At 40.8% G+C, this 13905-nt stretch overlaps 1 protein-coding gene across 2 annotated transcripts in view; it reads left to right on the top strand.

The window, feature by feature from the left end:
• Nucleotides 1–13905, top strand: part of LOC310898533 (uncharacterized protein) — a 264997-nt gene that overhangs the window by 37088 nt on the left and 214004 nt on the right. For both annotated transcript variants that reach the window (XM_083833769.1, XM_083833764.1), the window contains exon 2: nt 8899–9109. The gene's annotated coding sequence lies outside the window, so the exon portion shown is untranslated. The remainder of the gene's footprint in view (nt 1–8898; nt 9110–13905) is intronic.

Below are 13905 nucleotides of genomic sequence, written 5' to 3'. Positions count from 1 at the left end.
TAGAAACATTTGCTGTCAACAAAGTTATATAAGGGTGTACCAACCTGGCCAGTAACTCCAAACAGACTTTCTTTCCCAGTAAATGTTAGATAAAACCTTCAGCTAGGACATAGGGGCTGAAAATGAGACTACCTCCTAGTTCCATAGCTTCTTTTTAATAGATTAAAATTAATTTCTTCTGGAAATAAGCATTCTGTACGTTATGAGGCAAGGTTGGATGAAGCCTCTTTCATTATCCTGTTTGCTCATGATGCTTTAATCAGTGATAGTGATCAAGAGTCAAAAGTGAATATACACATCCCAGTGTTTGGATGGTTCTGTGCTCTCTTCTGAGCATGTCAGCAAAGAATGGGTGAAGGGCTGGCTTTGGGAGAGCACGGCTGCTGTAGTAAAATTTTTTTTTTTTTTTTTTTAGCTGTGGCTTACATGGGATTTGCTACTGTTCTGTGAAGAGCTGGTTTGTCCAGCTTGAGATAAAATGTGGTATTTGCTTATCACAAAAAAATGCGTGAAGGAGGTTGACAAAGTTCTTTTTTCCTGTGCAGTTCCTATACTTGACCAAAAGGATTTTGAGATGGAGAATGAGGATATGTGGTTTCCTTAACTGTGTCTGAGAGGAGATGGATTTGCTAGACAACTTTGCCAGTATGTTTATCGCTATAAAGGAGCATTTGGGACATCCTGTTTTGTGTGTATGAGTGTGACAGTCATCCTGACGCTCTTCCTCATCACAAACCGCAATAACCCCGACTGGGATCAGAGCACTTATTGCCCCATTTATAGCTAAGGTGTTGAAACCCCTTCTGCAACAGTTTCCCCAGCCTGGCAGCCGGGGCGTTGTGGCTGACTCAGCAGTGCTCCGCTGACAGCACCGCACACGGCTGCACCCAAAGCCACGGCAAAGCTCTTGCTCCTAGCATGGTGGGCAGGGAAAGGGCACAGGAGCAGGAGGGCTAAATATGAACAACATAAGCACCAGTGACAGCATTCCAGTTTATCTTCAGTGCTGTTGCTTGATGGGTTGCACGGAGTAACGTGAACTTCGTTGCCCTGCTCTTACTGCTGATTACATGGCGGTGTTTCCTTTACTTTGCCATTAGCTAATTCTACCTCAGCCTGCCTGTTAGCAAAATAATTTGCTGCACCTGCTTCCACTTTCCATGCCATGGACAGTCGCTGGTTTTACAGAATGCTTTCTGTTTGCCACGCTGTTCTGCCTGCCTGGAAATGTTTTGCCTGCTCAAATTTTTCAGGCTCATACCTTAAGGACTTGTTACTAGGTAACAGAGTTCCATTTGCCAATTGCCCACTATTTCCTTCTCACTGTATTACAGGCCTGATTATTAACATTTAGTTCAGAGAAATTGCTGTCATTATGTGAAGTAACTTCCTTTAGAGGTTACTCATTAACCTTAGGTATTTTACTGTGCGATTATAATTGCTAAATGCCATAGGCATGGAAAACCTTTGAACTCCTCAAGGTATTAGTGTATGGGAGAAAGGGGATCAGCTGTGATTTTTACATGTTCCCCCCTCCTTTGCCCCACCCTGCTTATTTTTCCTTCTGACCGTGTTCTTGTTCCATTCCTCTGTGTGCTTCAAACCGTGCGGAGCCTGCTCTTCTGCTAGAGAAGAAAGGAATGTTTCCTTCCAAAAGGGAATTGGTCTCTCCTGTTCTCCTTTATGGTTATGATACAGTTCTAGCAAGCTCAGTGAAGTTACGGTACTCGTAATCTGCTTACTAGGGCAAGGTAGAACAGAATGTGATCCCTTGACCTTGCATGAAAAGTGACATAACTGGGAAGCCAGCTGCCTGGTGTGGCATGGGCTGTGTTGTTACCATGTGCAGTCTTCCAGTATTTAGGATGGCTCTTCCATATGTGTTTTGGGGAGATCGTCAGTCAACTCTACTGACAAATATTGTCTGAAAACTTCCATTCCCTGAATACAAAACCACCATTCCACTTGTTTTTCCATCCATTCTCTCTGCAAGCAGAATGAGCTGCGTACTTCAGTGTTTGTCTCAGGGCAGCACGTGCTCTCTGGAAAGATCTTAAAAGTATTTGTCTTTCTCCCCCTAACCCACTCCTCCCTTCGAAGGGCTTCGACATTCCTGGTAATTTGATGCCTCTGGCAGGGTAGACCAAAGCTGCTGTAGCTGTAGAGTAAGGCTGTGTTGCCATGTGACTTCAATGAGGAAATATATATCATATTCAGGAAATTAGGAGATAAGTGATATATATATATTGTGCTGAAACAAAGCAAAAAAGAAAAAGTACACAGGCAATAGGTACATTTTACATGGAGTCAGAACTAATTTTGATGGTGGAAAATGAAATGTGGTGGTGGTAAGGATATCTTAGTCTTGTAAATTTTCTAAAATACAAAAAATGTTAGAATAATCACTACTATAAATGCAAAAAGGTGGGGGAAAACTAAGGTGGCTTTAAGAAATGAGTCCTTCTAAATCTGAGCTGGGCAGGGGGAGAGAATACAACAAAATCGTAATGACTGAGCAACTTCTATCAAACCCTTTTAATATTGGCTACCCCCACTCCCCTCTGACCTTTTAATAACAGCATGAGTTTTTTTTTTTTTTTAAAGGGGGAAAAAGTAAGGAAAAAAAGGGAAAAGAATTATTTTGCTTGCATGCATACTGTCTCCATGATAGAAGTGACAGCTCAGTACCCTCATAACAGTGCTTGTAATAATGAAAAATGGTTAATGATACAGTTTCTGAAATTGGCCTAACTCCACCAAACCTCCCCACCCCGGTAATTTTTCTTCTTTCATCCTTCAAAACAAACCTTCTTCCCAACTTCAGTGGATTTTCTCATTTGATGATGTGTCAGCTGTAACTTCAACTACTACGTGTTGCAATGAGCTAACCAGCAGAATTTGTGTTGACATCTAACATTACTCCCTGGGATAAATTCAGTGATCCGTGAAGTCCAAGCAGTACAGAAGGTGGGTAATGCTTTAAAACTTTTTTTTTTTTTTTTCTTCAGCAAAACTATGCTTCACTGAATTCCTGTTTACTCCTACTTAACCTGCTCACCCACAGCTCCAGGTCTGATCCATGAGATACATAATTCAGCACTGGGGGAATAACTCAGCTTTCAGTTTTTGCTTTATAGCTTTATTGTCAATAAACCTGTGCCACTTAGTGCAAACTGCTAATAAAGTTTAAAAACAAGCAAAGCCCAGACCAGCATTAACTACTTAGAGCTGTTCCTGGGAAAACACCACAAAGTAGAATTTGCTTGTATGCAATGGGAAAGTTGTTAGCCCAATTTTATGGATGACACAGCTCTCAGTGAAAGCCTATTAGATGCCATAACCACATAGCATATCAAAGATTTAGGATGGCACACAGGTACTAAAGCATGCTCTGAAATGTAGTTCCTTACTGTATGTGAAGCAAATGCATGCAGAAGAAACAGGGAAGCTGGGCTCTGGCATGGTTAACACCTGAGATGAGGTATGTTACTGCCAGCTGTGGCATGTTTCTTACATTCAAGACAGCCAGCAAATGCCTCAAATCATTGATTTATTTATAAAATGTCAAAACTTTTCTGTCCTCTGCTGTATAAGCAGTACAAAATATTTAGCCTTATTTAGGTAATAGGACATCATTTTGCTTGAGATGGTGTCAAGGAATAACATTTAGTGTCATGGATTGGGGATCTAATGATGCCATTTTTGTACAGACATGTCTATGGTAGTTCAGACATTATTTTTTTTTTCCATGTGTTAACTATGGAAGTGAAGAAGAAATGCAGAATTAGTTTTAGAGCAAAATTAGATTTCAACTTAATACGTAGTAAACTGCTTTCTCCCACTGAAGATGTGGCAAGTTTATGTTAAACAATGATTATAAGGTTTGCATAGAAGATAGTGCGATCAGGAAAACTACTCTTGTAGCAGCCTGCAGTATAATGTCACTGGAAAAAAGAAAAAGAGGCTCAGAGCACGGCATAAATAGTGCTGTCCTTATGACATATAATAATGGGCTGAAACCGTCATGAGCACTCTGTTTTTGTAAGTGCCTTTGCATGTCTCATTGGGAACAGGATTTATTGATCTGGAGCCTCTACAGAAACATCTGTGAGGTTTAGTGTACTATTTTCTTATACAAGTTTCTTCCTTTTGAGAATGAACTCCATACTAAGCTTCCATAAAGCTCAATAAAACATTACTGATTGACCTCCGGAAAGGTTATATTTAAACTTACTGGAAAAAAGATCTTTTCTTGATAGCTGCTAAGATGTTCAGGCTTTTTTTTGTTTTGGTCATTCCTTTTCACCAGTCCTGATGTGGTCATGTTTTTTTCCCTTCAGCAGTAAAGAAAAATGGAACTTGGGTTCAGCAGCTGTGGACCTGACTGAGGGTACATTGCTCCCTAGGCTGATGTCTGTAGGAGGAGTGACTAGATGAAACTTCAGGATGATTGTGGGGAGGGATAGGTGTAGATATCCTTAAGGCGGGAGTTGGTGTCAGTTGTGAGGGGGGAGGCAAACCAAGGAAACACAAATGGAGAAACTAAATACCTGGCAAATTCTATGGTCCTTTTTCTTACTATGGTCCCTTTCTTGCCTTTTCTTCATTTTGAATCTCCAAAAGCAGTGAGCGGAGCAAGGTTTATTTTATTTCCTCTCATCCCCCCCAGATGGGGGAGAAGGGAAGAAGAGGAAATCCTGCTCTCTTTAAAAAAAAAAAAAAAAAAATAAAAAAAATTACACATAATGATTTGTAGGATCAAGAAACGTGGTGAGGTATGAGCAGTAACATCTGATTTACTGGTTGTGACTACAACATGTGATGGCATTTTGCCTTTTATTTTGCCCCTTCATATGCAGAATTGGAATCTGTTGTTCCTGATTCAGTGTGTGGTGAGCTGTGTGCCTCCAGAAAATTGCAAATACTCTACCCACACCTCCATTCCCCTAGCCCTCTATTGCCCAATGTGGAAGTTGTGGATCTGTGGGGATTTACCATTTCCTCCTAGGATCACCTGTGCTGTGGCTTAAATAAAAGTTTGTTTCTTCAGCTGTCTAACTTTCGAGTTTATCTGACTCAGGCTGACCCCTTAGTTTTATAATGAGCTAGTTTATTTGCTTGTGCAAATTGGGTTTTCTTAGAAATATATCAGACTGTAAAGAGACCAATCTTTTGATCACTTCACCTCCGGAAAGGGGAAACCTACAATGCCTTTCTGCACTCACTTGGCACTCTCTTGGTTGTTAATAACATCAAGTTACCGTTCCTGAGCACTTTAGTGTAGCTTTCTTTTTTTTTTTTTTCATACAGCGTTATGGAAGTCTGATATGTGGAAAAATGTTGTTTCTTCTGTCTGTGCTAGAAATATTGATAGAGTTTAGAGACTAATTACCTCTCTAATCACAGGAAATCCAGAGTCTTTGCTTAGCGACCAGTCTGGCTGTTTCTAATTCTTCTTCAAATATATCTTTAGGTCACACCTATAGTCGTGCATACAGGGAAGCACGAGGCCGAATCTTGTAAGAAAAGGAGGAGTAAACAGTTTGTGAAAATGGTGCCAGTTTTTCCTCGATGGGACTCAAACCTCTAATATAGCACAACAAAGCTGGGAGCGATGTGCCAAAACATCTTTTTAATAAACAACATAGGCAGTAGGAAATAATACTGGTCAGGGCTTGTTTTTCTGGCTCAGGGCCTCATTCCAACCTGTTGCAACCAGCTATTGAACGTCTATGGGGACACCCCCGTACAAGAGGCCCCACGGAGGAAAGGAACTTTTACATTTCTGTTTGCCTGGGATCCTTGCCAGTGGCTAAGTTCAAAGTGCAGTTTCCAGTAATTTGCTGTTACTACTCCACATGTTTGATAGGCCAGGACAGAAGCATGCAACCTGAAGTAATATTTCCTGATTTCTGACATTTCTCAAGATATGAATGGAGGTCGCTGAGGCACTAAAACTTGGAAGGGTTTTCCTGACTCCAGTGCCTTTGACGCTTTCCTTTTCTCCTCTTGTGTAGCCCCCTTCCCTCCCCCATCTCCTTCCTTAGGTCACATCCCCTGCTGTTGTCAGTTCCGTATTTGGATGAAATTCATATTGATTGTTTCCCTGTGCAAACACTGTGTGGCTGCTGTTCTTATGCAACCAGAAAAATCCTATTGATTTACTGAGTGTGAGGGTTATTTAGATTGATATCATTCTGTAGTAGTGATAACACTTTCGTCTCTCCTTAGAATGAGAGTTAACCTTTTCATTTTGGGGGGAGAGGGTGCAAATGAATTTCTTCTGCCCTGTAAAATGCAGGAAGAAGGGGGTTAGGCACAGGGAGAAGCCAGTGGAATAGCTACTGTTCTCTCTAACACGTAGTTGTAGGCCATGTGTATGCCGTTGTGGTTATAGAAGAAGCATCCTCTATAATTAAGATTATATAAGCAATCCTATTGTAACCCTGTTTTCAGCTTTCTAAAACTTGCCTCTTTTGGGCTGATATTTTCCTGGCTTGTTCTCTGCCATGTGACAGTTCGTAGCATGTTTTTTTTTTTTTTTTTAAAACTTTTTTCTTCCCCTCCCCAAACAGGGATGCAAATGCCTGGGGGGGGCTACCTCTTGAAAATTTTGAAAAATAGATCCAGAGTCAAAGTGAGTTTTAGGCAGAAAGTTGCCTGGATGTAACTGTCAAAGAGGGAAAAGTCTTTCAGCGACCACTATTTTTATTGCTGAAGAATTTGTTTGTGCAAAAAGTAATGCACATGCGCAATGTAAGGGTAGAGCTGAGGTTGTGAAGGCAGTCTAGTTCCTTATTATCTTGGTCCTCTCCCTCTTTTTTCTTTTTCTTTTATTTTTTTTACAGGTTAAGTGTGCAGACTTCCTTGATATGCAGGGATGCGGGGGTATTAGTACAGCTACCTACAAGAGCAGAGCAGTGGGAAACTTAAAGGTGCAGTACTTGCAGTTCTGACTACCTCGCCTACAGGACAGTGAAATCTTGCATGAACAAAAGCTAAACAGTCAAACTGTACGTGCTGATTTTGTACTGGAGCTTTGTACTTTCCTCCCGAAACTGCCTTTTTGAAAACCAAATAGAATTCCTTTATCTACTATATATCTTAGAGTTTTCAAATAAACAAGCAAGCAAATACCTTCTCTTCCAGAGTATGCTAACAGGTGTTCACACAATTCAAGCACTCATGAGGTTTTAATCATTAAGCTAAACAGTTCCTTGAAAGCAGAGGAATTTGTAGTTAATACTGGTCTTTATGCTTGCGCTGATCACTTCATATCCAGTCCAGTGTGCCCACTGTGGTGACAGGGGTTGGCCTACTTAAATAGCAAGCTGAAGGGAGAACTGAACATGGTTTTGAACTGAATGCTTCAAAGACTGTAATTGGAATTCCATTATTCATGATTAAAGCTTTTTTTTTTTTTCCCCAATATTTAGTCAAAATTCTCTAGGGCTATGGTGGGAGAAAGCACTGAGGAGCAAATAAACACAAGATGACCTATGGTAGCAATTTGCCCATGAGTGTAGCACATCACAGGTATTGGGGTGTTTGTCATGTGGCAGGCAGCTGCTCAGCCCTCTTCTTTAACCTGCTATAGTGTGTGGTTCCTCCGTTTCGATTTTTGGAAGGATAGGAGTGGAGAGGAAGGTAGAAAACCTGCAACTTGGTCTGTGGCCTTTTTTTTTTTTTTTTTTTTTTGTGTATGAGAATTATTCAACAAAAGCTGCCTGCTCGAATTTGTGAAAACCACAATCTCCTGTGGTAACAAAACCTCTGACTGTGTTATAAGCATTGTGAAGTGATTGAAGAAGGGCGGGTTGCACCATGAGACCAAACAGCAGGTAAACAAAAGGAGCATGCCATGTTCAAATGAAACAACTCCTTGTAAACCCGGAGGATTCCAGCAAACTCTGTGCAGCTGTCGTGCCAAGTAGGTTCCTGGCCAAGAGAAGCGCCAAAGACGTTACGGTGAATGTCTGTAATGGGATACTAGCACTAGAGCTGCAACCTAAGGCCATTGCAAAGGCTGCAGGGCTCAATGGATCAAGTAAGAAGCTTTAAATTAGTTGTTCGTGTCTTCATCATTGATATGTGAAACCCAAACAATATTCAAGAGGTTTTCTCTGGTCTCCTTAAGATTTACTTGAATGCAAATTTGTATAGAGGGAGTTGGTTTTGTGCTTTGAGATCGTCTCTAGAAAATGAGAAATCATGAAAGAAGGAATGTATCCTGTCACGCACTGTAATAACAAGTGTTGAAAATGATTCAATGGTCTGTAAAGTTCAGTGTGAAACTTACTCAAGTAATGAAATTTATGAGAACAGAGCAACTGTCATTCTAGATCAAAGGTTATTGTGATTGAGTATCCTGTCTCCAGCAGGGGCCAGCAAGAGAGGGAGTGGGAAAGAGCCTGAGAAAAGGGGTATATATTTGAAGTGATCTTTTTAGCTTCCGACAGAGTCATATAGCCATGTGCTAGTCTGAAGTTTGCATTCAGACTGCTGTGCTTGGTAGCAGCTGCTGGACATATTCCTCATCCATTTCTCTAATCTCCACTTGAACCTGTAGGTTGCTTTGCTTGATAAATCCCTGTGGCACTGAGTTTCACACTTCTTGTTTTATATGAAAAAGCACTGCCCTTGGCCTCTCTTTCTAAGTGGCTGCCAGTTTAAAAACAGGCTCTCTAGCTTCCTTTATTAGATACAGTAAATAATATCCACCTCCTGCTTTTTTTTTTTTTTTACCACTTCATTCCATTCATAATTTTCTAGATGTTGATTCTATGCTCTCTTAGCCAGCTGGTGTGTCCCAATTTACTTAGCTGCTTCTTGTCTAGAAGTTGTCCTCTACTTTTAACTTTTACTTAGTACGTTACAATTTTCTCTATTCTTTTCTAGTGCTATTGCATACTCTGAGACACGCAGCGTGGAGATGAATGCAGCAGTGTAATGAAAGGACCCTGATGTGCTGCCCATAGTGTGTAACCCCGCAAGGTTTCTCGTATGAGTAAATGCCTGTGGACTTGAGCCAAAGCTTGAACTGATTAGCCTGAGAAGACCAGTACTATCACCAGACCGCGTGGTGTCAGAACAAGATAAAACTGTACAGGTAATCCTTGTTCCATGCATTAAGTTCATGATCTCTGCTCTGAGTTTACAACTGTGATGCCAATGTTTTGGGTAAACCACACGAAAAATTCCAGTGCCTAAAACAGAGGGTACCAAAACGAAAAGATGATGCTAGCAATCACAGGGTGATGAAAGACTCTGGTGCGTTGAGACAAAACATTATTGCTCTCGACTCGTTGATAAAAAGCTATTGGATCCCTCTCCCCTGAACCCTCCAACCCACAAGTCAAGGTAATCTTTTGTGTGAAGGAGTCTGGAGTTCTCCATGATCTAAAATACAGGACTGCTTTTGGTTATTTGCATCTGGGGATTTTAGTCTGTGACTGCTCTTAAAAAAGGGATTTTGTAGTGGAAGATATGTTTGAAGTATCTCTCAAATCTTTGCCTTCATGGAGCACTTAAAAGCAACCATTTACACAAGCCTTATAATGCAGCAAAAATTCAAGTGGTTCCTTTCATGGCAACATTACAAGTAAATAATTTGGGTTCAGATTGTGGGCATGTCCAGTGAATAGAGAAGAATATGTCCCACCCCCCTTGCTACCCTGCATAGCAAATCCGGACCCATTCCCTGCAGGGAGCTGAGCAGGCGAGAGGAAGGGAGTGTCGTCCTTCTGGGAGCTGTTATGGCATCCACTCCCCCCAGGAAAGAGGAGGGAGGAATTCCGACAATTCCTTGCCAAGCTATTCCAAGGACAGAGCACTTACGCCCCACCAGCTAATCAGGGCTGTTCCCGAAGGCTTTATTTTAGCATCTGGACTTCAGTAACTTTTTTAAGCCTAGTTTTGTACTGAGGATTACTGTGAATTTAGATCCAAACCATTGCTTGAGTTGCATATCCAAAATAAGCACTGTTAACAAAAGCCAAGTGCCTTATGCATTTTATTCAGTGCTAAGAGCAGTTTGACTGCTAATATTTCATGTGCTGAGAGAAATGGAGTTGTAGTGTTTCAAGCTAATTCTGGAACTTTGAAGCATATCCTACATGGCAAACTAATGCCCATGATTATGCTAGTGGCCACCGGTTTGATGCCAGTGAGACTTGGGCGCAGAAAGATACAGGAAAGAGTCTGGATAAGAAAACAAATATGTGCATTGCCATGTTTGTTCAATATTATAATATTAGTTTTTTGAAGTGCCTCTGTATATAATGTCTGCCCATGTTACCTTTAAAAATTTTTTTTCCAGGTCTGCTACTGTTCAAATAAATCATATAGCAAAGCAAGAACTTATCCAGTCTCCTCCTAAAGCATGTAGGCTTAATACTTCTGCAGCCTAAGTCATTCTAACAGTCAGGGTGTTAGCAGGATTTCATTTAAACCTTTCTATGTACTTTGGAGTCACAGTTACTTTGGAGAAAAGTGTTTGGAAGGGAGGAGCAAGGTAAAAAAGGAAAACTCTGAACTAAGAGAAAGAAGAAAGCACTTAACTCTCTTTTCTCACTGTGCCAGTCTAGCCTGAGTATAAGCTTTGAGTTTTTCACTTTGTAGGAATCCACAAACACAAGTGGGTAAAACCAAGCAGGACTGAACTAGCCTGGAAACGAAATTGCTTTGTGCCACAACAGTGTTTCTCTCCAGCTCAGGCCAAGCATTCTGGCTTTATGCAGTAGATATCCACACAAAGAGAAGGCAAGCTCATTTTTTCTTGTGTTGCTTTTGCCCTTTATGCTCTAGATTTGTCAAGGAATGTAGGAATGTCTTTTATTTTTTATTTTAACCAAAGAGTTCCTAAGTGAAGGAGCAGATTACTTGTTAGAGAATGTGCATGTTAGTGAAAAATGAAGAGCAATGGGTGTAGCTCGCTCAATAGCTATTAAGCTGTATAGTACACGGTGGCTTTTTGGCAGATGTGCAGATACAAAAAGAAAGGGAACAATTCTACCGGTGTGTAGGGACATGAGTCCCAGATAAGTAGTGTTATTAACCAGTAAGGAGAACAATTAATGACGAGGTGGAGACCATCCGTTCCAGGTGCACAATCCAAGTATTGAAATGGCACTGACTTTGGGAGTGAGTACACTCTCAGATGACTTTTACAGTAGCATAATTAATAAGAATTGAATACACAGATATTTGAAAGGTAACTTGACATCTGGCTGTAATGCCCTTGTCACAACCCCCTTTACTGTTTAACACACAAGTGTGTGGAAATCAAACTGTAAATGTGAAGGGATTCTGAATGGTGTCTCTCATTTGTCGCCACTTCTAGGGAGAAAACTCTGTTGATGACTGTACAAATCTGTAGAGGAGTGAGATGAAAATTTGGTTGTGTTTAATGTGACATATTGTTATTTCTTGAAAGGTAGAAAAATGTCTGTTAGGAGGTGATTCCTAAAGTTTTTAATTGTAAATTGGGATTCCAGGTGATTACATTCTGTGGGGACTTGATTAGATTTGCTATCTCCCCTCTCAGCACCCTGGGATAATGAACAATTCACTATTTCAAGCCGTTTCTAATAACGGGACAAATCTATTGGTTGGATGTTTCTGTTGAAATTATTTGTGATAAAATGACTCCTTAGAGTCACATTTGCATGGTATGGCTGAGGCTGTGCTGGGGATGCCTGCTCTACATACCTGATGCCAGGAAGTTTTCCTGAAAGATTTTTGGGGCTAGATTTCCTCTTGTGTTTGGAGCCAACGTGTTTACTGTAGCAAGGCTCACGAGTGCAGTAGGAAGAAGAGAAGTTAGCCTGAAAATGCCATCTGCAGAAGGAGGAAGCGAGAAAATTGGTGTCTTGAGAGTTACATTCTGAATTTATCTGCTGATGAAAACCTAGAGACCCTCAGGATTAGGATTAGAATAGGTCAGGACTTGAAGGCAGTTAGTATTACCAGAGAGAGATGCCCAAATCCCTCTTTTGGATTTAGCTTTGTGTAGTAACTCCTAGAAAGATGTGATGTGCTAACCACACAGTTAAGCTCAGAGCATCTTTCCTATTTCACTTGGCAGCCAATTTGTTTAACTGTAGGTCACGCCAGGAAAGGAGGGGGAAAAAAAAAGGAAACAAATCAAAGCTCCTCTTCATTTTCTAGTCAGCTTTCTCACCTGGTATGTTGTGGTGCATCACCATGGGGAGCCCGAGTTCTGCCCTAAGTTGTGGGCTGCCATACAACACCACCTGACTAACCCAGGCTGTGTCAGCTACAGGAAGTCTGAAAATGTGGTTTCCTGAAAAACAAGTGAAAGGAGGAGAAGTGCGTATTTTTTTGTTTTGAAGATGGCATTATTGGAAACTCCATGAGCACTTATGTCAAAATATCTATGAAGTAGCTATTTAGTCATAGGAACACTTGCCATTTATTTACAAGGCTTCTGTGCGTGAATTAGGAAAAATCCTTTAACACGTGTCAGACCTCAAAGAGATGAGTAATTTTGTGGAAATACAGTATGTGTCAGACGTGACTGATCGCTTGTTACCCTGAACTCTGTCCTTTGTCTTTGAGCAATGCTTCACTAGATGTGCTAGAAATAATTCAGTATAAACCAGGCAGTGTTTGGCATAACCCACTTGCCTCTTGCATTTCAGGAGAAGAGGCAAGATTTTCTTATTGAGAAAGTATTTCCTTGACAAAAGCAAATTGTGAGGTAGCTTGGCAGTTGGTGTTTGTCTCATAAATGCTGTTTTGAATCAGGCATCTCTTCACTTTCAGATTAATAGCATCTATCTTAAGAATGCTCTTCCAAAATGCATCAGTGCTTGTTAGTGAAACCGCCCTGTGCTGTGCAGGGGTGGCTGTGATTGTTCTCCCTCCCTGATTTCTCAGTTTTATGAGTGGAATCTGAAGCTCCAAGTTTCAGGACCCATGCTTCAAGGTAGTGGTGGGCCAGTAAAGCAGTAGGAGTGGGATTTGTAATCAAACTCAGTGTTCCTATTCAGGCTCCATGTGTTAACTTAATTACTTTCCAAAATGATTCCCTTGAAATGTTTCATGATTTTTCTAGTGCTTTAATACTGCATCTATTATTTCCTGGACAAGTTCCTGAGCAACCTGATCTAACTGGACCTGCTCTGAGGTGAAAGTGGGACTAGATGACCTCCAAGTGTCCTTCCCTATGTAAACTATTCTGTGAAAAGTAAAAGATGCTTTTGGGGCTAATATAGGGTACCTAGAGTGAGTTAGGGAGCTGGGGAAAAGTACACGAAGTGTTATTTCACTCAAAGATGTGAAGAACTGTTGTTTCTTTGTATTTGTTTTTCTGTCTTCTCACAGTAAATTTCATGATCACTGTGCAAGACTTTTTCACGAGGGTTCTGCTAGAAAATTATCTGCAGAGAAATGAAGATAGAATTTTTGTTTGGCAATTTATGCTAATTCAACCTTTCTTAATATCAACTCTGATTAAATTGATGTAACTTTTGTATCTGAGTGCTTATAGTTTAAATTTACATGTGGAAAGTAAACATATGGCATGCAAAATGATGCATATGTGCCGAGGGTTTTAATGTGGAGTGATGCAACTTCTGTGAGTAATGCAACGTTTGGAAATTCTAGCAAGTAGAGAGCAGAGCATAGATTTCTGTAAACAGGCAGAAGGGTTAGGGAAGATAAAATATGTCACCTTTTCCCCACTAAAGATACTGACAGACTGAGGGACTACAGTGGACCTCGCTGCTCCATGCATTTCTGCAGGGATTTCAATCCTGTCAGGGCAGCATGATTTGCAACAAGGAATTGCAGGAAGTGCAATCCTCTTTGCAGCGAGCTGATTTAGTTTGTTTCTTCTCTGGTTGCAGCCTACTGAGCAGTTGTAGTGCAGATTTTTGCCCT

Source organism: Anser anser (genome assembly GCF_964211835.1).
Source record: "Anser anser genome assembly, chromosome: 4".
Classification (NCBI taxonomy): Eukaryota; Metazoa; Chordata; class Aves; order Anseriformes; family Anatidae; genus Anser; species Anser anser.
The sequence above is the reverse complement of the archived record's forward strand: the minus strand, read 5'-3'. Positions and strand labels throughout refer to the sequence as shown.